Genomic DNA, 26937 nt, shown 5'->3' with positions numbered 1-26937 from the left:
CTCCTCCCACGGTCCTCCACACCCCTCCCAGGGGAAGTCTCCCACCCTCCAACGGTCACCCACACCCTCCTCCCACGGTCCTCCACACCCTCCTCCCAGGGGGTCTGCCACCCTCCAACGGTCACCCACACCCTCCTCCCACGGTCCTCCACACCCTGCTCCCAGGGGGGTCTCCCACCCCTCCAACGGTCACCCACACCCTCCACCCACGGTCCTCCACACCCTCCTCCCACGGTCCTCCACACCCTCCTCCCACGGTCCTCCACACCCTCCTCCCACGGTCCTCCACACCCTCCTCCCACGGTCCTCCACACCCTCCTCCCACGGTCCTCCACACCCTCCTCCCAGGGGGGTCTCCCACCCTCCAATGGTCACCCACACCCTCCTCCTTAGGTCCCCCATCCCCTCCTTCCATGGTCCCACACACCCTCCTCCCACGATCTCAGACACTCTCCTCTCACGATCTATTACACCCTCCTCCCACGGTCTCCCCCACCCTCATTCTCTCAATGCTCATTCATTAAAATCAAGGAAGATTCTGAATCGACAGTGATACCTGGTTGATACCTGGTTGATGGGGTTCTGGGAGTTCTTCTACTCCCCAAGCCCGGCCCGAGGCCAGGCTCGACTTGTGAGAGTTTGGTCCACCAGGCTGTTGCTTGGAGCGGCCCGCAGGCCCACATACCCACCACAGCCCGGTTGGTCCGGCACTCCTTGGAGGAATAAATCTAGTTTCCTCTTGAAAATGTCCACGGTTGTTCCGGCAATATCTCTTATGCTTGCTGGGAGGACGTTGAACAACCGCGGACCTCTGATGTTTATACTGTTTTCTGATTGTGCCTATGGCACCTCTGCTCTTCACTGGTTCTATTCTACATCTTCTTCCATGTCGTTCACTCCAGTACGTTGTTATTTTACTGTGTAGATTTGGTACTTAGCCCTCCAGTATCTTCCAGGTGTATATTATTTGATATCTCTCTCGTCTTCTTTCTAGTGAGTACATTTGGAGGGCTTTGAGACGATCCCAATAATTTAGGTGCTTTATTGCGTTTATGCGTGCCGTATATGTTCTCTGTATTCCCTCTATTTCAGCAATCTCTCCTGCTCTGAAGGGGGAAGTGAGTACTGAGCAGTACTCAAGACGGGACAACACAAGTGACTTGAAGAGTACAACCATTGTGATGAGATCCCTGGATTTGAAAGTTCTCGTAATCCATCCTATCATTTTTCTGGCTGTCGCAATATTTGCTTGGTTATGCTCCTTAAACGTTAGGTCGTCAGACATTATTATTCCCAAATCCTTTACATGCTGTTTTCCTACTATGGGTACATTTGATTGTGTTTTGTACTCTGTATTATGTTTAAGGTAATCATTTTTACCGTACCTGAGTACCTGGAATTTATCACTGTTAAACATCATGTTATTTTCTGATGTCCAGTCGAAAACTTTATTAATATCAGCTTGAAGTTTTTCAATGTCCTCAGCCGAGGTAATTTTCATACTGATTTTTGTGTCATCTGCAAAGGATGATACGAAGCTGTGACTTGTATTTTTGTCTATATCTGATATGAGAATAAGGAAAAGCAGCGGTGCAAGGACTGTACCCTGAGGTACAGAGCTTTTCACTGCACTTGGACTAGATTTTATATGATTGACAGTTACTCGGTGAGTCCTGTTTGACAGAAAACTGAGTATCCAGCGTCCTACTTTACCGGTTATTCCCATTGACTTCATTTTGTGTGCTATCACGCCATGGTCACATTTATCGAAAGTGAGATTAATAATTTAGTCATTATGACTTGTAGTTAATTGAATTCACTGAAGACTCATTAATTCAACCTCAACTTTAAATGAGGAATAATAACTTTATTTAAATCAGTCTTTATTAATAGTCATTTATATTTATTTGTGAGCACAGACTCAGCTGATACTCTGTTGACTAACTAATTTCCCTAATATCTACCTAAACAGAGGGTTTAATTTCCCTAATCCTACCTATGTAGAGGGCTATGCTAATTGTGACAACTTACTATTTCTTTGGTAGTGTCACCCTAGCTAAATTGTGAGCAGTTAACCTGCTCGTGTACTGATGTGTTAGGCTACAGTGCTATAGGCCTCTAGAGACTTAACGAAGCACCTAGCTTAACAGAATTACTTATGAGTAGTAGTGCCTATTTGGTTTATATATGTATTACGCTACAATGCTATAGTCCTCTTGAGACTTAACGAAGCACATAGCTTAAGAATTTCATGGTGAGCAATAATGGCTGCTCAGGTTTTCATGGTGAGCAATAATAGTTGCTCAGGTTTTCATGGTGAGCAATAATGGTTGCTCAGGTTTTTATGGTGAGCAATAATGGTTGCTCAGGTTTTCATTTGGAGCAATAATGGTTGCTCAGGTTTTCATGGTGAGCAATAATGGTTGCTCAGGTTTTCATGGTGAGCAAAAATGGTTGCTCAAGTTTTCATGGTGAGCAATAATGGTTGCTCAGGTTTTTACGGTGAGCAATAATTGGCTCAAATTAACGTGGGGAGCAATAATGGGCTAGAATTATTGGGGTGAGCAACAATGTGCTCGAATTATCATGGTGAGCAATAATGGGCTCGAATTATCGTGGGGAGAAATAATGGGCTCGAATTATCACGGTGAGCAATAATGTGTTCAAATTATCATGGTGAGCAATAACGGGCTCGAATTATTGGGGTGAGCAACAATGTGCTCGAATTATCATGTTGAGCAAAAATGTGTTCGAATTATTATGGGGAGAAATAATGTGCTCGAATTATCATGGGGAGAAATAATGTGCTCGAATTATCATGGGGAGAAATAATGTGCTCGAATTATCATGGTGAACAATAATGTGCCCTAATTATCATGTGAACAATAATGTGCCCTAATTATCATGTGAACAATAATGTGCCCTAATTATCATGTGAACAATAATGTGCTCTAATTATCACGTTAATTCATAAGTGAGCAGTTGAGTCTGCTCGTTTTATTCAGGTTAAATTAGTGCAAGATCCTTCTTGAGGGAAAACTAAGCACAAAATAAATTGAAGATTCATGGGCGAGCAGTAATGCCTACTCGTATTAGGCAGGTTAAGTTACAGTACTATAGTCCTCGTAAGATGTAGCGAAGCACAGCAATATAATATTTAATGTTAATTCATTAGATTGAGGGAAACCTAAGATTGCTGGACAGAATAAATTCATTGTTACTACGACCAATCATGCCTGGAAGATAAATTGTAATGGATTATTCCAACCTATACGTTTCACGGTTTATAGTTCTCTGTTATATGTTCACTTACAGATTTGCAAGTTTTAAATTTTGCTTGTGCTAGTACTTGTTCAAAAACGTTTCTAAAGTTGCTTAAAGGCATAAGCGGGAAAGAAGAAGCGGCCCAAGCAAAACTGATGCAACACGGGAAGTGGAAATTCATTAGGTAAATTACGAGAATCCTAGTTCAGAGAAACTTGATTAAATGTGGTTGTCTGCTTAAGACTAATTTAAGGTTTTCATGGCAGACCTTAGGTGCCAGGTTAATTTGAACCTTGGTCCCAGTAAATTTGCAGGTATAGAAGTTTCTTGATGACTTCATGTTCCCACGAGATTCATTGGGTACTAGAGTTTTCTAGCTTACTTTTGTTGATTTATATAGGGGACTGAGTGTGGTCACTTATTACTGTCGAGAATAGTTCTGGGTCTACGGTAGGGTTCAGAGGCTTGGTCGCTATGACTTGCACCGGTTTAGGCTGCTGACCACTGATAATCCACTGAGATCCATAAAAAAATCTTGGCTAATATTAATTGTACCAGACTCAATCTGGATTTATTTACCCAGCTGTTTACTTTTTTAGGCTTGTTGCTGGAGAATTATTTTCAGCTGATGATTAATTTCTATTAACATTGATTGTTAGCAGGCATAGGCTTGTTCGGGTTTAAAACTTTACCTGTAAGTAAATAGCCTCCTGCTGATTTGAGCAAATTCATGCCCTGTTGTTTATCTTGACCAGTAAAAAACTGGCAGTAGTACTCTGTTCCTACTAGTAGATTCGCATTGGTGAAGCGGTCAGGCATTAACGTGTTGTCAGCCAATTTAACTCCATTTTCCAGTAGGACTCTGGCTGTGTACCCTAGATCCTTAATATTTAGGTCAAATGAGATTTGATCGACTACTGGGGCCTGGACAGGCCTGACATAACCACCTAGGCGCATGAGCGGTTGTGCTACTGTATATTCTTGGGGTTCTCTATTTATCATGAACCCTGACAGGTTTAATTTTACCTATGTTACTGATTTTAATTTAAGTGCCTCTGCCGCTTTCTGTGTAATGAATGTTTTCTGGCACCCTTGATCGAATAGGCCACGAATTGCATTCTTGGGCCCCTTTATTCTTAACTTGGAGTTGGGCAGTGGGCAATGTTGCATTAACTTGAGATGCTGGTGATTGTATGCTGTAAACTTCTCGCACCTTGCAGCACTGTACTTGCGTAAGATTTCTATCTCTTACCTCGGGGTTTGAATAATTTGATTTAATAAATTTGCACGGTGCAGCATGATGCTGTTCCCTTCTACACCTATTGCATGTGTTCAGTGGGGTCTCACAGCTGTTAGTATTATGTGGTTTGAGAACATCTGGAACATCTGTGTAACTTGGATAGCTTCGGCAAAATCTTACTGAAGCGACCTTACGAGTTATAAATACTCATACTCCGCCCAAGTAAAAGAGAAACAGCAACACTTAGTGGGCCAGCCAGAGGCTTAGGACCCCGCGCAGGAATATCCCTGAAAAAAATCTGTGTAACTGTTTGAGTCGTCTGACTTTTAGGGTAATTTATAAAATTGTATAGAGAATGGGTTTGATGGCAAAACAAACAAAACCCGATTTCAATTTCAATTCAACAAAACCCCAAGCCTACAGCATGCTTAAGGTTCACCGGTTTAGGTGAAACACTGTCTACAGGTTTTGAAGGCTTTGCTGTTTGCGTGTATTAATTAGTTTGCTTCTTGAGAGTACCTGTTGTACTCTTGGTAGTAATTATTGGGCTCTTGGGTGCACTTATCGGACTCTTGGGAGTACTTATGGTACTCTTAGGTCTCACTGATAAATCAGTGTTTGACCTGTTAATTTTACATTGATTATTAGTACCCTTATTACCGAATGACAGTGTCAATTTAGGAGTTTCAATTAAAGAATTTAATGTGGGTACTGTTTCTGTTGATTCTGTATAGGCATTAAGTGCCTGGATTGCTTGTTTATTATTTACTACAATTTACTACAATACGCATACCTGCAAATATATCCTGCATTGTCAGGACAGTAATATCTATATAAATAAAAATGGAAATGTTCGTTTGTTGAAAATCGCTAATCTCCGAAAGTTCTTCACCTATAGCTTTGAAATTTTCACACAACATTCCATTCGCATCCGAACAGGTTTTTATATACATACTATATAGATGTCATGTCAGTAACGGAAAAAAATGTTTTTTTAAATAAATGTGTTTTTCATGTATTATTCATGTCAGAGAAATCTTCGAAACCTCTTTACCGATTGCTTTGAATTTTTGACACAACGTTGCATTCGAATAGACGAGTGTTTTTATAAACCTACTAGATACATGCCTCACCTGTGACAGGAAAACATGTTTTTTTTTAAATCAGCACCATCTGTAGGACGTAAGAGCAACACATGCTGTAAACTCTGAAAGTTCTCCGATTGCTTTGAAATTTGGTCACAACGTTCCATTCAATTACTTGCATGTTTTATATGCCTACTATCTAGATGTCACACCTGTGACAGGTAAAAACATGTTTTTTTGGAAAAACAGTGCCATTTGTTGCATGTAAGAGTAAAACACACTTTTTAAAATACATTACGATTTCATTTCAATGTTTCCGATTGCATTGATAAATTGATTTTTCATAGACTTTGATTTATTTTTATTTTTATTTAATTATTTTGTGTGACATTGCCATGGAATTGAGCTGCGTTGTTTACCATAGTGTTCATTTCCTGAGTATAGTTTATTTTGTTTCTTTTTTCATTTCGTTTTTTTAACTGTTCTTATTTTTCAGTGCAATTGGCGGTGAAATCGAGCTGTGTCTATTGATCTACGTTTGAATTGAAATATTTCGTTAGTATTTTTTGGTTTTCTTTTGAAAATAAGAAAATGGAAAATACTTTTATTTCACAGCTGCAAATGTGCAACAAACAGCTATGAATCCACCGGCTACAACGGTTACTGCTTTCTTCATGTTATGTCTAAATGACGCGTTTGCAAATAGACTGCTGTATTCAGAAGTGCCTACGTATTACACGCGGAATGCCAGTAGAAAATCATTTGAACGACGCAAATGAGGAGAGTGAGTCGACGGACAACTTGGCATATTGAAATAAACTACAATAGACAGACATCCACCGTGCATCCCAATCAAGATGAATGCTTCTTTCTTCGCATGCTGTTGGGAAATGTGCCTGGATCAACGTCTTCCAGCAATTGAGATTTGTCAACGGCGTTACACATGCCACTTTCCATAGTGCATGTCAACCTCTGAATTAATTATAGAAAGACCGACACTAGGATGTATGCATTAATGACGCGTCCAACACGTCACATCCAAATCAAAATTGTGCATTGTTTGCAATCATGTTGACCACCAACTCTCCTTCATCTCCAACAGAGTTATGGAAAATAAAAATATACGCGTTGCTGTGGCTCAGTCTGGGTAAGGGGGAAAGAAAGAAAAGAGAACGCACACGTTTCTAATATGTTTAATTTTACAATGCTTGTGGGTATATAATATTTTTTGTTGTTCCAGAGACTGTCTGGTTTGCCAATTCTTGAACACGCAAAATATAATTGTCCATGTGAGAAGCAATCCGTGTCTAGATATAAACTGCACAAGACTGAAGATTGGCTCTGAGCTTTGTTGATGGTGATCGCAAACGTTAATCGAAATGGAAATTACAATTTCTTAAATTGAAATGGTATATCCGTGGGAATCGCAGGAATGCGGGGAATGAGGACATCTTCACCTTTGAAAGGTCCTGTCAAGATTGTTGCTTCTACGACGTCGCTGATTAATTTGTTTACTGCAAGGCGCGTGGCTTTGCAAAGTTTTGGCTGGTTGATATTTTGCAACATGATAATTGGCACGCCGATTTTCAATTGCCGTACATGTGAAGGTATCCCTGACAGATCGAGTGAATTAAAAAATTCTGTTGGATAATTAACCGCTTCGTCTACTTCCTCAACAGTGTCGACGGACTTATATTTGACTGCCTCGCTTTGAATGTTAAACTGAATAATATTTTTAAGTTCGTGTGACGGATGCTTTGGAAATGTTGCACGCGGGAGTTTCAATGAATTGTATGTTCAATGGCAATTTCAAAGCCGAGGTACCAGTTCTTCCACTTGGTAGCAATGTCTACTGTTGATTGCCGTACATGTGATGGTATCCCTGACAGATCGAGTGAATTAAAAAATTCTGTTGGATAATTAACCGCTTCGTCTACTTCCTCAACAGTGTCGACGGACTTATATTTGACTGCCTCGCTTTGAATGTTAGACTGAATAATATTTTTAAGTTCGTGTGCCGGATGCTTTGGAAATGTTGCACGCGGGAGTTTCAATTGTATGTATTGTATGTTCAATTGTATGAATTGTATGTTCAATGGCAATTTCAATGCCGAGGTACCAGTTCTTCCACTTGGTAGCAATGTCGCAGCTATTCCGGACGATGCAAGAGCTAAGGCTATGCCATTTTGGGATCGAAATGCTGCTAGAATCAATCTAATTAGAAAGGTTTTACCAGTAGCAATGTCGCAGCTATTCCGGACGATGCAAGAGCTAAGGCTATGCCATTTTGGGATCGAAATGCTGCTAGAATCAATCTAATTAGAAAGGTTTTACCAGTAGCAATGTCGCAGCTATTCCGGACGATGCAAGAGCTAAGGCTATGTCATTTTGGGATCGAAATGCTGCTAGAATCAATCTAATTAGAAAGGTTTTACCAGTTCTTCCTGGCGCATCTAAGAAAATTTCTCAAGCCCGTTATTGGCAGTTGGAATTATTTGATTGTAAATGCCTTTTCGCTTAACCGTTAGATTAGGAATATTTGATTGCACACACAACATCAGATCACCCATGTTGTAACTTTGTTCACGACGAAATTCTACATCGAATGAAGCAGCAGCAGATCGATTCGGTGATGGCATTTCCAATTGAGTGAGAACTTTTTCGCGAACTTTGTTCACATGGGAAAACCGTTATTATATTTTTTTGTGTCAGCTTCCCGTGTGAAAGTTATATTTTGTGCTGATCACTAATTGGCAAGACTGTGGGAAACCGTTATTATTGTTTCACCTAGTTGGCAATATTTGTGGGATATTATTTCCTGCCATGTTGGCAGTTGATAACACATTCTTTTATTTTATAAATATGTGACTATTATATTTGTAACTACATTATTTCTGTTTATACATGTAAATCTGATCATTCCTTAATTTAATTAAGTAATTCCCATTATATGGCTCCATGTAAGTAAGATTTATATTAAGTAAAAACTGTCACATAAAATGTTGTGCAGAAGCGACATCGGCTCCTGCCATGAGAACATTATTCAGTAACTGTTTGGACACCATAAGGATCACATCTAGGAGTAAAGTCTGTAACATTATATCTATTCTGTTCTGTTGAAATATGTTAGTCTGTGAAGACAAAATTTTATTTTGATTTACATGTGATTACCCATTTGTTGCTTAACATATAATATTGATAATTAACTGAATATATTTATAATATATATTTATTTTAATTTAGTGAATATTTAGTCCTAAAGGGGGTGATTAATTTTGAATCTTGCCTGTACAAACCATGGGATTATACTGGTGACCCACCTTAGATTGCTGTATAAGTAAATGCCCCTAGACTACAAGATTTTTTTTTGCTGTACAGGTCACGAGCATTAATGAACAGTTTGTAACAGTGATTTTGGGGGTCTGGCCGGGAGATATTGTTCCCACTTATATTTAACTTTTGCTAATCTAACCTTGCCTTCCTAGATACCAGTGTACTTAGAAATCTGTGTGTTTAAGAAACTTGCAATATGCCATGCCAGAGTCAGCCTGTGTAACAAGTAACCTACGTTTCACGATTTTGGAGGTAAGTCATCCAATAATTTGTTTGTGCAGTGAGGCCATGCAAATTTTCAGTGTCGTGACAATTTAAAGTGAAGTGTAGTGCCGTGCCAGTCTGTTAATTATTTTTGTCAGTCAAGTGCCGTGTTAATTAACCATGGAGGATCAAGTGTTGTCGCTGTTGGAAAATCCAGACTTTGAGGGAATTAAAAATCTAAAAAAGTCTGCCTTAATAAATATGGCAAATAAGTTAGAATTAACAGTAAAATATAACATGACTAAAGCACAAATTCTGAGAGTCATAGTGATACATTTGGTAGAAAATGAGGAGTTAGGAGAAGAATTTCTGGAGAAAGTAAAGGAGGAGACTAGTGAGCAAATTGCTTTAAGGCGTCTTGAGTTAGATGCACAAGTAACGTATGCTAAACTTGAGGCTCATGAAAAAGAAATTGAATTTGCAAGGCAACAGAAAATATTAATATTAGAACTTGAAGCTCAGCAGAGGTAGCCTGACACTAGACGATTAGAGATTGAGGCATAAAATAGTAGAATTGAAGTGCAATTGCAGCTGGAAGCCTCAAAGAAGCAACAGTTAGAAATTCAATAGAAAATAGCAGAGGTTAACCACAGACTTGAAACACAGTGTTAGGCAGCTGGGCATGGTAATACGAGCAATGTTTCTAATAGTAGTGATAATAATCCCATAAGGATGAATAAATACATAGAGTTACCCAAGTTCAATGAGGACTCCCCCACCGGTCAACACCCCACCTTACATTGTAAGACCATCACCACTGAACAGAAGTGTTCAAAAAATGGCTTTGATAAAAACGTGCATAGAATGCAACATGAAGGTAGATTACCATCAGAGCTTTCAATGCCAACTCTGTTCAGCAGCCATACACAAAAAATGTGCCAACATGACTAACAATTCAAGGAGAAATGGTCCCAGTGACCACTCTGTGTACTGGCTCTGCAAAAAGGATTATGTAACTTTTTTGACATTGATGGAAATCCTGGATAAAACACCCGCCGAAAACAGAGAATTACTAATTAATGCCTGCATAGCAATTTCTAATGTCTTCAAACAAACTGTACATGACACCAAGGTACAAACAGCTGTAGCACAGAGCTCTGTGGCAGCGGCGCCTGAGCAGGGCGCGGAGTCGGGGATGCCTGAGCAGGGCACGGAGTCGGGGATGCCTGAGCAGGGCACGGAGTCGGGGATGCCTGAGCAGGGCACGGAGTCGGGGATGCCTGAGCAGGGCGCGGAGTCGGGGATGCCTGAGCAGGGCACGGAGTCGGGGATGCCTGAGCAGGGCGCGGAGTCGGGGATGCCTGAGCAGGGCGCGGAGTCGGGGATGCCTGAGCAGGGCGCGGAGTCGGGGATGCCTGAGCAGGGCACGGAGTCGGGGACCCCTGAGCAGTGCGCGGTGTCACAGGCACCGGAGCAGAGCGCGGTGTCACAGGCCCCAGAGCAGAGCGTGGTGTCACAGGCACCGGAGCAGAGCGCGGTGTCACAGGCCCCGGAGCAGGGCACAGTGTCACAGTACCTTCTCCAGTGTCTTCCTCGTCGGCCACTTCTGCCTTCGTCACTACCGAGACAGGGTATTCAATGGCTTGGCGGTCTCCTGACTCATCCCCTCGGATGTCAGTCAGGTTCACACTCTCAGGTGTCCCACCCGTGCCATGGCCTTCTGGGCACTCCTCTGGCACAGTCTCCGCTATGACTCTTGGCAACACCTTTGTCCCGCACAAGTCATTTCCCAGGATCACTTGGACTCCTGGAACGGGTATGTCGGGGCACACTCCCAACATCACCTCCGCCGACACATATTCCGACCTTAGCTGGACAGTACATACGGGCATGTCACTCTCAGACAATAACCCATATACTCTCATCTTACTCCTGCCAGCTAACCGTCGATCATTCCCAATCAGGCTTCTCGTAATCAAGCTCTGATTAGCTCCGGTATCTCTTAAGATACCAACTTCTACCTCAGGTTGGCCTCCTACACTGATCCAACCTTTGCTCATGAACGGCCTATACCTCTCGTTCACTAAGTTCGCTCTCTGTGGTTTGTCTCGGAACACATTAGTATATTTGCTTCGGGGGTCACACATGGCCAGGGTCACAACTCTCTTGCCCTGCCGACAATATCGCATCACGTGACCCAATCCGTTACAATTGTAACATCTCATCTGGGAGAAATCTCTCCTATACGTACCAGAGTAGCTCTGACTCTGCCCACTCGTATTGGAGTTCCTCGGGCCAGACGTACTACTCGTACTCTGTAGAGCTTTACTGGACTCTTGATTTCCCGGATACCGATCAGTTTCTCGTTTAGCTCCTCCATCTTCACTTTCAGATGAAGTGCGCGACCTACTCTTCTGAGCTTTAGGGTACTTACTTTTATCTGCCCATTTATCAAAATTTTTCTCACCCCAGACTCTTCTGGGTTTCTCATAATTTCTTCCTCCCCAGACTCCATTGGATCTGCCATTGCTGCATCTCGCCTCACTTCTCACTCTGTTCTCCCTTAAGCTCTTATATGCTTCAGTAATCATATCCGCCCTATCTGCGGCATCTTTCACCTCCAATATCCCTGCTTCTTGGATCTTGAACTTTGTTTCGGGATGCATCATCTCCAAGAACTTCTCCATGACCATCAGTTGCTTCAGGTCAGCGTAAGATCCAACTCCAGCAGCCTCAATCCACTTCTGGAATCGTCTTTCCAGATCTCTTGCTGTCTCAGCAAACGTACATGCTCCAACTTTGATCATTTCTCTGAAACGCTTTCTATAAGCTTCTGGGGTTAACTGAAACGAGCGCAATATGCTGCTCTTTACCGTGGCATAATCCTGGCACTCTTCCAGTGACAATTGGGTGTATGCCTCCCTGGCTGCACCGGTCAATCTTAACTGGACCAGCTGGGCCCATTCCTCCTGTGGCCACTCCTTGATGCTGGCTACTTTTTCAAAGTGCTCGAAAAAGCTCTCTGCCTCTTCGGGAACAAACAAGGGAATGTCCTTCTCCCTAACCCTAACATCTGGTGGGTGTGATACCTGGGTGGTGCTCTCTGGCAACCCATGTTCAATCCTTTGCTCAGCCAAGGTTCTGTTCGCTTCTATCTGCATTTGTTTTGTTCTCTCTTTTTCTTTTTCGACCTCTAGTCTTGCTTTCTCTTTTTCTTTCTCTTGTTCCAACTCCAGTTCCCTTACTCTGGTTTTCTCTTTTTCTACTTCCAGTTTGGTTTTCTCTTTTTCTACTTCCAGTCTGGTTTTCTCTTTTTCCTTCTCGGCTTCATTTTTCATCTGCAGTTCTAATTTCATCTTTTCCAGCTGGAACTGTCTCTCCTTGTCCTCACGCTGCATCTGGAGCTCTAACTGGAATCTCTCCAAGCTCCTATTCCGGCTACTCCTACTACTGCGGCTACTCTTGCTGCTCCTACTCGATCCCTGGGATCTCACGTCATCCTGCCCATCATCCTCCTTTCCACTTTCAGCTCCTTTTTGGGCTCCTTGCTCTGCCGCTTCACTTTTGGCTCTTAACTGCCTCAGGATCTCATCCTTCATCCCAGCTACTTTAGATGCTTTCAACCTGATGCCACATTTTTCTGCTATTTGTTTCAATTGATCCCTCGTGCAACCTTCCAAGTCCTCGGGCTTGCCTGACTCCACAAACGTTTGCACCTTATCCATCTTTGTCCTGTGAGTCTTCCCAAGAGAGAGAATATACACCTGCGGTCACACAGTTTATCTATTTCAGCAAGGGTGTACAAATCCACTTTTGGACAGGGTGTGGGTGTGTCAGTTCACTCTCCCGGACACAGGCCCCCAATTTATTATAGACTGTGGGTTGGTTGGTGTTGTCGTCGTCGATCCTTCTCTACGGACAACCCCACCCACAACTCGGTAGAGTGCTTATACTAGGAGATCACCCTTGGCGCTTCTGGCTCTTGGAGAGGGGCTCAACGTCACACGCTTAGGGGATGCGGCTCCAACACTTAGCCTCGTTGTCACGTGCACACACCCACTCGAGCCGCTGTGACTCCCCACTCTCTCCTTATGAGATATGATCTCCTCAATCCGGGGGCCTGTCCGGGAGAGACACATTTACTGAACAAAGCACATACACGATACATACACACATATAATAATAATGAATCCTATACTCTATAATATCACAATCAGGTTGCACTCCAACACCATCAGAGCTCTATTATCAGCTTATCAAGTGGTATCCTACCTCCTGGTTCACCACCTGATACTATTAACTTCCTCAAGTTGGTCAAGCCTACACACTGTTGCACCATCAGCAAGATAACATATATATATAGAAAATCAGCATTTGAATGCAATAACATATACCAGTATAAATGTTCATTGATACTTCAGTATAAAAAACTCCTTGACATAAGAATGCCAACAGTCACTCACCTCTCACTGCGTCTTGCACGCTAATGACAACCAAACACTATCAACTCCCTACTAGTAATCCACCAGAACTTCCCCTTCCACCTCTGGAAGTTCACAACCCTAATATCCTTAGGTTCTTCCAGGCTTCACTACCAGGATCCTCTGCAGCTCCTCCAGGCTGCTATCATGAAGTTTCCTTGTGCAACTACGGTGCTTCACCCTTCTGTTAGGTTCTTCCACAGCTCTCTTGGCTGCTACACCACCTCTACAGAAGCGCGTGACACTCCTCTTCACTGCTGCTTCTCCTCACAGCTCGAGGTCCTCTGCTCCACTACCTTGGAGTCTCATCAGCTACATCATCTGCTGGCTTCGAAGTTCTCAGCAACTTCTTCCCCAAAGACAAACCTGCAACCCATCGACGTTCCAATAAAATGTTCCCCTTTAACACATAAACAAAAATAACCACACAATATGCTTGCCTCAAACCTCTATCTGTCCTCTACATACAGTGAGAGTGGACTCCCCCGTTTTGGGCGGGTCCATACTCCACCTCGCCTGGCGGCGTCCTCACTCGCTGGGAGGGTCTTCCTCCATCCGGAGCCAGGCTCCCTCAGTCGTCCGCCAGCGCTCAGAGAGGACGGACGTCGCTCCGTGTTCCTCCCTCTTCACTCTCCTATTTCAGGCCTTCTGCCTTATTAAAACATGTCTAACTTATAAATAAACATCGCTACTGTCGCTGGGCACACGACCAACTACAATGCAATCACTATGAACTGGCGTATATCGTGCTTACCACAGAACGTCTGGTCGAGGGCGCTTCTTCCTCTGACGAGGCTTGGTCAGGGCGCTCCCACGGCCCACAATAATGCTTCTGGGCGATTTAATATCTGCTCGTCGACCCGGACTTGAGACCACAACGTTCCCAGCTCGATTCCACAGCTGGTACGTCTGCACACTTCTCTTCTCTTAGAGATATATCACTAGGGGTTCCCTTCTGGCGGGAGCTCAAACGGAGCGCGGCTTCCCCCTGCGATGTCTGGCACTCAAGTGAGGTCAAGGTCCTCCGGAAGCGAGCCTCACGCCTCCAGCAAAATGTCCACATCTCCTAGCCAGTCATTTATCTATTTCCTTACTTACTGCCCATAATCTTAAATTGTTTTACATATCCAACCAGCCATTTTTCATATGGGTTATCACCTCAATATTTGCTAGACCTTCTAGTTAGGTCAGGCTTGCTGAATAACTCTCAAGAAGGGAGACTCGTTTCTCCTGCAGGCTGAGATCATAACACACAGGCACCGGAGCAGGGCACAGTGTCGGGGGCGCCGCAGCAGAGTGCGGTCCCTGGCAGAGGGACACAAACAAAACAAGGCCCCAAAATCTGTTGGTATTACAGATGGGCTACCTGTAAGCATGGGGAATCGGGAAGAATAAATGGAACATGTACACACGATCACCCTAGAAAGTGCAGAAACCTCCTCAATACAGGTAAATGTACCAAAAGCTGTGAATTCTTTCACCCAGAAATTTGCAAGAACTCTTTGGACAGGAAAGAGTGCTTCAATGCTGAATGCCCAGCTTTTCATATAAGAGGTACCAGGCGAATAAAACCGACAGACTACCACTATGAAAACAGCCACTACTCCATCAACCGGGATAATTTTTTAGCAAGAGGAGGAGGAGAAGAATGGCTAAAAATGACCAGACTCTACCACCAACTCGGTCAAATGCTAGAGAGGACGCAAACACAGTGGCCTCCTTACCAGAGCCTCAGATATTAACACCAATTAAAGCATCCAGCACTTCCACTAACACGATAACATCATTTATATTTGCCAACATCCAGGGTATAAAAACACGCAAATGCAACAAAGTTCATTTTATAGATGGTCTCCTTCATGAGGCAAATGCAGTGTTTGCAGCCCTAACGGAAACTCACACAAAGGACTACCTTGATGGTGAAATATGGATCTCAGAATACAATCTCTTCAGATGTGATAGGAAACACCGGCTTCAGGGTGGGGTCAGCCTCTACATCAAAGACACACTCATCTGTACTGAGCTGCTAAACACCTCAAATGATATGGTGGAAGTGCTGATAGTCAAAATAGAGATCCTAAATGTAGTTGTTGTCCTTGTATATAAGTCACCGGAGGCAAACCCTCAGCAGTTTAAAGACCAACTAATGAAAATAGAGCACTGCTTGGAAAACCTCACAAATCCAGCTCCGAACATCATCCTGCTTGGGGACTTCAACCTACGGCACCTGAAATGGAAGCACCTGGCTAATACAGTAATATCAGAAAGAATACCAGGAAGTAGCCTAAATGAGGAGGCACATGCAAATGACCTGCTACGGATGTGCGATAGGTTTGCCTTAAACCAGCAAATAGTAGAACCAACTAGGAAGGAGAACACGCTGGACCTCATTTTCACTAATAATGATGAGTTGATCGGGAACATAATGATTACAAATACCTGTTATTCAGATCACAACTTAATTGAAGTTCTGACAACCATGGGGAATGGACCTTCAAAACCAGTCCAGATTCCCGGTGGAGGAGATTTCAGCAAATTCAACTTCAATAATAAACGGATAAACTGGGAGCAAATAAACCAGGACTTCACAGAAATAAACTGGGTAGAACAGCTAGGAAATGCAAACCTGAACCAGTGCCTGGAAAAAAATAAGCTCAGTAGCACTAGAAATATGTTCAAACCGCATACCCCTAAGAAAAAAGAGAAAGAGATGCAGATTGGAACGGGAACATCGTTCCCTATATAGGCGAAGAAAACGAATCGCGGAACAACTTGAGAGTCGCACCCTATCTCAAGAACGGCGAAGAAGGTTAGGTAGAGAAATAGAAACAATTGAACTCAAGCTACAAGAATCATACAAAACCCAGGAGAGGCAAAGAGAGCAAAAGGCCATCAGTGAAATCGAGAGAGAAATCCGAAATATTTTTTCTCCTATGCAAAATCAAGATCAAAAACCACATCTAGTATCGGACCCCTGCAAAAGGGAGATGGAACTTTCACAGATGACAACAAAGAAATGAGCGAGTTACTGAGGAAGCAGTACGACTCTGTTTTCAGTGAGCCATTAAATGCACTAAAGATTGATAACCCAAATGAATTTTTCATGGATATGATACCAACATCAAATCATATATCAGACGTCGCCCTATCCCCACTAGATTTTGAAGAAGCCATAAACAGTATGCCTATGCACTCTGCACCAGGCCCGGATTCTTGGAACTCCATATTCATCAAGAACTGTAAAAAACCACTATCGCAGGCCTTTCACATTCTGTGGAGACAAAGCCTAGATACTGGCGTTATCCCTGACATACTAAAAACAGCAGAGATAGCACCACTCCATAAAGGAGGAAATAAGGCAGAGGCAAAAAATTACAGACCGATAGCACTAACATCGCACATCATAAATTTTTTTGAGAGAGTGCTAAGAAGTAAGATCACAAAATACATGGAATCACAGCATCTCCATAACCCCGGACAACATGGTTTCAGAACAGGGCGCTCTTGCCTGTCGCAGTTGCTGGACCACTATGATATGGCATTAGATGTTATGGAAGACAAACAAAACGCTGATGTAATTTACACAGATTTCGCAAAAGCTTTTGATAAATGTGACCATGGTGTTATTGCACATAAAATGCGTTCAAAAGGAATTACCGAGAAAATAGTCAGATGGATCTACAATTTCCTGACTGACAGAACCCAATGTGTAATAGTCAACAAAATAAAATCCAGCCCATCAACCGTGAAGAGCTCAGTCCCCCAGGGTACTGTGCTTGCTCCAGTACTTTTTCTCATCCTCATATCGGACATAGACCAGAACACAACCTATAGCACTATATCATCCTTTGCAGATGACACTAGGATTTTCATGAGAGTTGGCAACATAGAGGACACGGCAAACCTCCAATCAGATGTAGATCAGGTCTTTCTATGGGCTACAGAAAATAATATGCTGTTCAACGAGGATAAGTTTCAGCTCATGCGCTACGGAAAAATTGAAAATATAAAAACAGAAACCACGTACAAAACTCAGGCAAATCATAACATAGAACGAAAAGGCAATGTAAAGGACCTGGGTGTACTCATGTCGGAAGACCTTACCTTTAAAGAACACAATAAAGTAGCCGTCACAACTGCAAGAAAAATGACAGGTTGGATAACAAGAACTTTTCACACTAGAGATGCTATACCGATGATGATACTTTTCAAAACGCTTGTGCTCTCTAGAGTGGAGTACTGCTGCACAATGACAGCCCCTTTCAAAGCTGGAGAAATTGCTGACCTAGAGAGCGTGCAGAGATCCTATACTGCTAGAATCCACTCAGTAAAACATCTAAATTACTGGGACCGACTAAGGAGCCTAAATCTGTACTCCCTTGAGCGCAGGCGGGAGAGATACATAATAATTTACACGTGGAAAATAATTGAGGGGCTGGTCCCAAACCTGCACACAGAAATAACACCACATGAGACCAGAAGACATGGCAGGATGTGCAGAATACCCCCGTTGAAAAGCAGAGGTGCAACAGGTACTCTGAGAGAGAACTCTATCAACATCAGAGGCCCGAGACTGTTCAACACGCTTCCACTACACATAAGGGGCATAACTGGCAAACCCCTCACAGTGTTCAAGAGAGAACTGGATAAGCACCTCCAAAGGATACCTGATCAACCAGGCTGTGACTCATACGTCAGGCTGCGAGCAGCCGCGTCTAACAGCCTGGTTGATCAGTCCAGCAACCAGGAGGCCTGGTCGACGACCGGGCTGCAGGGACACTAAGCCCCGGAAGCACCTCAAGGTAGCCTCAAGGTAGGATCCTGAGGTTTTTTCTCACATTTTTCTAAGATTGCAGTCAGTATGAACTGGCCAAGGGATCAATGGGTCGCAATCATGCAAAGTCAGTTAAAAGGACGTAGTCAGGAGGTTTTTGCATCCTTGCCTGATGAGAATAATTTTGACTGAGTTTGTTAAGAAAAACATCTTAAATGCTTTCCAATTAAATCCAGAAGCACACAGACAAAAGTTTAGGAACCTAAAGAGGGTAAGTGATCAGACAATAGCAGACTTCACCCGTCTAAAAGTTAATTACTGCAACAGATGGCTAAAATCACTTTCAATAACCGAGTATGATGCTCTTAAGAATTTTTTTTATAACAGAAGAAGTGATGTCATGTCTCCCAGACAAATTGTCTACTTTTATGGCAGAACAGAAAAATATAACAGACATTTATGAGCTGTCTAAGCTCGCGGATGAGAAAGAGTTGTTGACTAAGACCCAGTTTAAGGCCCAACCACCTAAGTTTAACTGTAGAGTAAATTATAATGCTCACCGAACTCCTTATCAGTATCAATCCAATCCTAGTGCTCCAGTTACTCCCATGAACTCTTCTCTTATTAAACCTAAAGTTGTTACTCCATTGCCAGAACCATCTAATCCTAGTAATGCTAATTCTAAACCTGCAGTTGGTTCCACAGGTGTGTCCACTGTCAGGCATTGTACACATTGTAAGAGAAGAGGACATGTGATTGCTTCTTGCTATAGTTTGCATCCTGAATTACGGCCAACTGGTCTTATTATGAGTAGAGGATTGCAAACTAATAATTATCCATGTACTACAGTCAATCCCCATTGGATGGCTGAATTTAAACCCTACATTTCTACAGGTGCATTATTGAGTAAAGATGGTAGTAGTAAGACTGTTCAATTACTCCGTGATACTGGAGCTTCACAGTCTCTTATTGCCCAGAATGTACTTGCTGATGTTGACACCCGAGATCTTGGTGAAGTTGTGCTTCTCCAAGGTATTAGCAGGTAGTGTGCAACAGGTGTCTTTAATGCAAATTAACCTTGATTCTAATTTTACTTTAGGATGGTGTAAGTAAACAATTGCCCATTCCAGGGGTAGATGTTATTCTTGGTAATGATTTTGGCAACCGAAAGGTTGAAGGGACCAAGTGCCCCATAATGTTTATTAGTCCCAATAATGTACTAGATCAACCAGAAGCAGATGATGGCATTATTTACCCTGCTTGTGTTGTAACTAGATCAATGAGAAAAACAGGTGAGAGTAATCCTGTCTTCACTAAGGTTCTCGAGACCAGGACCCCTTCAGTAAAGGAGTGGAAGGTGGATCTTGAAGATTCTTTTATGACTCGACAGGATGATGAGAGTGAGGCAGTAGTAGAAGCCCCGCCGAACCTAAACCACAAGGAAAGTGAAGGTGAGGAGGCTGAACTATCTGTACCTTGCCCGCTTGTCTCCACTAAACCAGTTGTCGAGATGATATCACACCGAACCTGTCCCCAGAAGCCCACATCAAAAGGATATCATCAGCGGCATATGCTGGTTAGCAAATATAAGAACTGCTTTTAGAAACAAGTGCAATGAATTTGTTCAGGACCTTGTATACCACACATGTCAGACGAATCTTGGAATAGGCAGCTTCAGCCTGGAGTCCATACCTAGTTAAACTCAAGACAAAGAGAGAAAAGGTTCAGAGATATGCCTCCAGATTAGTCCCAGAACTGAGAGGAATGATCTACGAGGAAAGGCTACGGAAGCTAAACCACACGTCCCTAGAAGACAGAAGAGTAAGGGGAGACGTGATCAACACCAACAAAATTCTCAGAGGAATTGATAGGGTGGTTAAAGACAAACTAATTAGCACGGGTGGAACACGATCAAGGGGACACAGGTCGAAGCTGAGGACCCAAGAGTGATATGCTGGCAGTGATGTGGTGGAGGCTGACTCCATACACAGTTTCAAATGTAGATTTGATAGAGCCCTGTAGGCCCAGGAACCTGTTCACCAGTTGAGTGACAGTTGAGATGCGGGTCCAAAGACCCAGAGTTCATCCCCCGCAAGCACAACTAGATGAGTACACACACACACACACACACACACAGTCCACTTTGGCCAAATGAAACCATCGACAACATCACTTTTCATCATGACACAGCACCGAGGCAGCCGTCACCGCTGCTCCACTCATTGTCAATCACTCGTGCTTCTTCCTCGCTGCATGCCCAACCACTTGGGATGGACGGTAGAGCGACGGTCTCCTTTCATGCAGGTCGGCGTTCAATCCCCGACCCCCCAAGAGGTTGGGCACCATTCCATCCTTCAGTCCCATCCCAAATTCTTATCCTGATTCCTTTCAATGCTATATTGTCCTAATTACTTGGCACTTTCTCCTGATGGTTCTCTCTCCTAAGATCGTGGCTCAGAGGGTTGTTTCCAGGGTTGTGGCATCATGTCGTGGCTCAGAGGGTTGTTCCCAGGGTTGTGGCATCATGTCGTGGCTCAGAGGGTTGTAGGAGCAGTGAGAGCCAATTTGTGCTGTACACCGATGCAGTCACGGTCCCGACGACGGGGCACATGTCGCGGCCAGGCATTAATAAACAAAAATATTAAGATACCCAAAGAAATTGGCAGAATTTCCCAACGACTCCAGATTGCAATAGGCTGCGCTGCAGGCACCTCTCCAACCTGCACCAGGAAGTCCTTCAGACCCCTCACCAGCCGGAGAGTCTGCTGGTGCCGCAGAAATGTGCCCACGAAGGGCACACTATCCCAGAAAGGCTCCAGCTCCACGTCACCGTCGAGCAGCGATTCATCACAGCCAATCGCAGGCGGGAGGAGGTGGAGGAAGACGGCCAGCTGCCTCAGCAGGTGAAGGAGGCTATATTAGTTCTTGTGCCACTCAATAACTTGTAGCCGAAGGAGATGCAGGTGGGTATGTCTCTCCGCTTCCTGGCTTGTCATCCACACTTGCACCATCCCTACCATCACCAACCCAGTCATCAACATCAATAAATTAACGATCTTATTCATTTTCTATTTCATTTTGAATCAGAAACTTTTGAATAAATAAATTATAATACACCAAAATATAGAAACAATTATAAATACCGTGAAGGGTGAACAAATTAAAATAAAGTCAATATCACAGATGGATAAAATATAGCGAGGTTGGCAGTGTTTCATAGTTGGGTTGGACGTGTTGATGCACGGCACAAGTGCTTTGTGAAACTTGGACATGTTCATCACCTACAAAGTCAAGGAAGATTCCTATTACTGCTGAGTGAAATATCTTTATTCATAAGGATGTCTGTATCTCTTTATCTATTCACGGTTGAAGGGCAGTCGCCTGGGTATGGGGAAAGAGACAGACATAGACTGGACGAAGTCGACCCAATTGGGCCTATGGTAAAGGGCAGGGAAGGTGGTGAAGGGTTCATAAAAAAGTGATGGGTTGGAAAGGTGTTGAGGGGTAGACAAGGTGGTGAAGTGTAGGGAAGGTGGCGAAGGGTGAGGAAGATGATGAAGGGTAGGTATTGTGAAGGGAATTATAGGTGGTGATTGGTGGGAAAGCATGTGAAGGGTAGGGAAGGTGGAGAATGGGAGGGAAAGTTTTGAAGGGCAGAGAAGGAAGGTCGTGTAGAGATGGGAAGGTTGTGAAGGTTAGGATAGGTGGTCATGGGTTGGGAAGGTAGTGATGGGTAGGGCTGATTCTGAAAGATAGGGAAAGTTGGGAAGGTGGTGGAGGGTAGGGATGGTTGCAAAGGGAAGAGATGGTAGTGACTGTAGGGAATGTAGTAGGGGTAGGGAAGATGATAAAGGGTAGGGGAGAATGTGAAGGGTAGGGAAGGAGTTGAAGGGAAGGGAAGGTAGTGAGGAGTAGGGAAGGTTGTGAAGGGTAGGGAAAGTTGTGAAGGTTAGGGAAGATGTTGAAGGGTAGGGAAGGAGTTGAATGGAAGGGAAAGCAGTGAAGAGTAGGGAAGGTTGTGAAGGGTAGGGAAGATGGCGAAGAATAGGGAAGGTGGTGAAGGGTAGGGAAGGAGTTGAATGGAAGGGAAAGCAGTGAAGAGTAGGGAAGGTTGTGAAGGGTAGGGAAGATGGCGAAGAATAGGGAAGGTGGTTAAGGGTAGGGAAGGTAGTGAAGGATAGAGAAGGTGGTGAAGTGTAGTGCAGGTGGTGAAAGGTAGGAAAGGTATTGAACGGTTGATTAGGTGGTGAATGGTACGTAAGGTGGTGAAGTGTTGGGATGGTGGTGAAGGGTAGGTAATATAGTGATGGTTAGGGAAGATGGTGAAGACTAGAGAAGGTGGTGAAGGGTAGGCAAGGTGGTGAAGATAAGTGAAGATAGTGAAGACTACAGAAGGTGGTGAAGGGAAGGTAAGATACTGAAGAGTAAGGAAGATGGTGAAGGGTTGATTAGGTGGTGAAGGGTTGATTAGGTGGTGAAGGGAAGGGAAGGTGTTGAAGGGTAGAGAAGGTGGTGAAGGGTGAGGTAGGTGGAGAAGGGTAGAGAAGATGGTGAAGGGAAGGGAAGTTGATGAAGGGAAGGGAAGGTGATGAAGGGTAGTGAATGATATGAAGGGTATGGAAGGTGGTGAAGGGTAGGGAAGATGGTGAAGGGTAGAGATTGTAGTGAAGTTTAAAGAAGGTGGTGAAGGGTAGGGAAGATGGTGAAGGGAAGGGAAGATGGCATTGGGTAGGGAAGTTAGTGAGGGATAGGAAAGGTGGTGAAGTGTAAGGAAGGTAGTGAGGGTAGGGAATATGGTGAAGAGTTGGGAAGGTGATGAAGGATAGGGAAGATGGTGAAGGGTTGGGAACGTGGTGAAGAGTAGGCAAGATGGTGAAGGTTAGGGAAGATGATGAAGACTAGAGAAGGTAGTGAAGGGAAGGTAAGATGGTGAGGAGTAAGTAAGGTGGTGAAGGGTTGATTAGGTGGTGAAGAGTAGGGAAGATGGTGATGGGTTGGGAACGTGGTGAAGTGTAGGGAATGTGATGAAAGGTAGAGAAGGTAATGAAGGATAGAGATGGTGGTGAAGGGTTTATTAGGTGGTGAGGGGTGGGGAAGGGGGTGAATTGTAGGAAAGTTAGTGAAAGGTAGGGAAGATTGTGAAGAGCAAGGTAAGTGGTGAGGGGTATATTAGGTGGTGAAGGGTAGAGCACGTGGTGAAGGGTAGGGAAGGTGGTGACGGGTAGGGTGGTGAAGTGCAAGGAAGATGGTGAAAGGTAGTGAAGTTAGTGATTGGTAGGGAAGCTGGTGAAAGGTACAGAAGGTTGGTAAGGGTAGGGGAAAGGGTTGAAGGGTTGGGAAGATGGTGAAGGGTAGAGAATGTTTTGAAGGGTAGGGAAGGTGGTGAAGGGCAGGGAAAGTGGTAAAAGGTAGGGAAGGTGGTGAAGGGTTGGAAAGATGGTGAAGGGTAGGGAAGGAAGTTAAGGGAAAGGTAGGTTATGATGGGTAGGGATTGTGGTTAAGAGTAAGGAAGGTTGTGAAAAGCAGGAAAGTTTGTGAAGGGGTAGGGAAGGTTGTGAAGGGTAGGAAAGGTGGTGAAGGATAGGGATGTTGGTGAAGAAAAGGGAATATGGTAAAGGGTAGGGAAGGTGGTGAAGGGTAGAGAATGTGGTGAAGGGTAGGGAAGGTGGTGAAGGGGGTGAAGGGTAGGGAATGTGGTGAAGGGTAGGGAAGGTGGTGAAGGGTAGGGAAGGTGGTGAAGGGTAGGGAATGTAGTGATGGGTTGATTAGTGGTGAAGGGTAGGGAAGCTGGTGAAGGGTAGGGAATGTGGTAAAGAGTAGTGAAGGGGGTGAAAGGTAGAGAAGTTAGTGAAGGGCAGGCAAGGTGGTGAAGGTTAGGGAAGATGGTGAAGACTGGAGAAGGTGGTGAAGGAAAGGTAAGATGGTGAAGAGTAAGGAAGGTGGTGTGAAGCCGAAGTAGCTATGGCTCCATTTTATTCTGATCAATCAGGAAAAGAGATCAAGCTACTAGGTTCTTGCCCGCTCGCTACTGAGTCTGAGTCATTGCTCTTAAGTGTTATACAGACTACTGATCCTAGTTTAATTGAGTGTATTTCTGAGGCACCTGATAATGTTGATGCATTGGAGGAAGGGACGGGTTTCTTTTTCAAGGATCAACTTCTGATGAGAAGGTGGAGACCAAAGGGAAAATGTAATAAGTTTTACGAAACGCTCTCAAGTGTTGCGTCCGACTAGAAATAAAAATGAATTTTGGAGAATTGATCTTTGAATTACCATCAATAGTGAAAAGAAACGTAAGAAAGATAGAGAAGATTCGTGTTAGAATTATTAATCTTACTTTTTCGGTCATATTTAATATATATATATATATATGTATATATATATATATATATATATATATATATATATATATATATATATATATATATATATATATATATATATATATATATATATATATATATATATATATGTGTCGTACCTAATAGCCAGAACGCACTTCTCAGCCTACTATGCAAGGCCCGATTTGCTTAATAAGCCAAGTTTTCATGAATTAATGTTTTTTCGACTACCTAACCTACCTAACCTAACCTAACCTAACTTTTTCGGCTACATAACCTAACCTAACCTATAAAGATAGGTTAGGTTAGGTTAGGTAGGGTTGGTTAGGTTCGGTCATATATCTACGTTAATTTTAACTCCAATAAAAAAAAATTGACCTCATACGTAATGAAATTGGGTAGCTTTATCATTTCATAAGAAAAAAATTAGAGAAAATATATTAATTCAGGAAAACTTGGCTTGTTAAGCAAATCGAGCCTTGCATAGTAGGCTGAGAAGTGCGTTCTGGCTACTAGGTACGACATATATATATATATATATATATATATATATATATATATATATATATATATATATATATATATATATATATATATATATATATATATATATATATATATATATATATATATATATATATATTATTATGGTAGTGAACACTGGCAATGACTGACAGATGGCAGGCAGATAATCAGGTGTTGAACACCTCAGGGCAGGTAGCTGGCGGCAGCTGAGATAGCTTCGGGGCAACTTAAGTATTAAAGGTTAAATTGAGATGCCTCTGTTGATTTGTCTAAAATTGTCTCGTTTAATGTAAAGGAATTAACATTACGATGTCTAAAAGAACTGTACGGAATTATGAACAAACAATATCAAGATAATGAAGAAGGAGAGGGGTAAGGTAACAGGAATAGAGGGGGAGGGATGGTACATATATTACGGCGACACTGGGATAAGATTACGGCGGTGACTTGGTGTGTGAGGTCAGAACAGGTGATGCTGGGGTTGGCAGGAAAGAGGGAGGGGGGGGGTGTAAGGTCGGAACAGGTGACGCCGGGGGGGGGGATGTGGGAGAGGCAGGCCGAGTAATTAATGATGTCTTATGTAGCTGGGTAATGCTACAGTTTTAGTTATATAGACATATTTGTTTGTACGTAAGAATTTCTACTTAAAAGAATAAAGTCTAAAAAAATCTGTTTATTCTCGGTAAGAATTCTGAAATTATTTTACCCCATAAGAACTCTTAACAAACTTCTTTGAATACTTTATCTGAAAATGATCTTTGAAAATTTCAGTCTTTAACTCCGAAATTGACTGATTTGAAAACAAAAATTGTCCGTAGAGTTTACCTGGAAACCCTCTGACACAAACACGATTTTTACCTGTGACATATGGACGACTTTTGACCCGGAAACCCTGTGACTCACACGCGATTTCCTTCCCCCCCCCCTCCCCCCCCCCTCCCCCCCCAAAAAACAAAAATCGTCTGTATGGGGTCGTCCCTACTACTCACACCCTGCTCCCAGGGGGGGTCTCCCACCCCTCCAACGGTCACCCACACCCTCCACCCACGGTCCTCCACACCCTCCTGCCACGGTCCTCCACACCCTCCTGCCAGGGTCCTTCACACCCTGCTCCCAGGGGGGGTCTCCCACCCTCCAATGGTCACCCACACCCTCCTCCCACGGTCCTCCACACCCTGCTCCCAGGGGGGTCTCCCACCCTCCAATGGTCACCCAAACTACGAGGCTAGGGGCCTCGTAGCCTGGTGGATAGCGCGCAGGACTCGTAATTCTGTGGCGCGGGTTCGATTCCCGCACGAGGCAGAAACAAATGGGCAAAGTTTCTTTCACCCTAAGTGCCCCTGTTACCTAGCAGTAAATAGGTACCAGGGAGTTAGTCAGCTGTCACGGGCTGCTTCCTGGGGTGTGTGTGTGTGGTGTGGGAAAAAAAAAAAAAAAATAGTTAGTAAACAGTTGATTGACAGTTGAGAGGCGGGCCGAAAGAGCAAAGCTCAACCCCCGCAAAAACACAACTAGTAAACACACATCCTCCTCCCACGGTCCTCCACACCCTCCTCCCAGGGGGTCTGCCACCCTCCAACGGTCACCCACACCCTCCTCCCACGGTCCTACACACCCTCCTCCCACGGTCCTCCACACCCTCCTCCCAGGGGGGTCTCCCACCCTCCAATAGTCACCCACACCCTCTTCT

The sequence above is a fragment of the Procambarus clarkii genome, chromosome 21, assembly GCF_040958095.1.
Source record: "Procambarus clarkii isolate CNS0578487 chromosome 21, FALCON_Pclarkii_2.0, whole genome shotgun sequence".
NCBI lineage: Eukaryota > Metazoa > Arthropoda > Malacostraca > Decapoda > Cambaridae > Procambarus > Procambarus clarkii.
The sequence above is the reverse complement of the archived record's forward strand: the minus strand, read 5'-3'. Positions refer to the sequence as shown.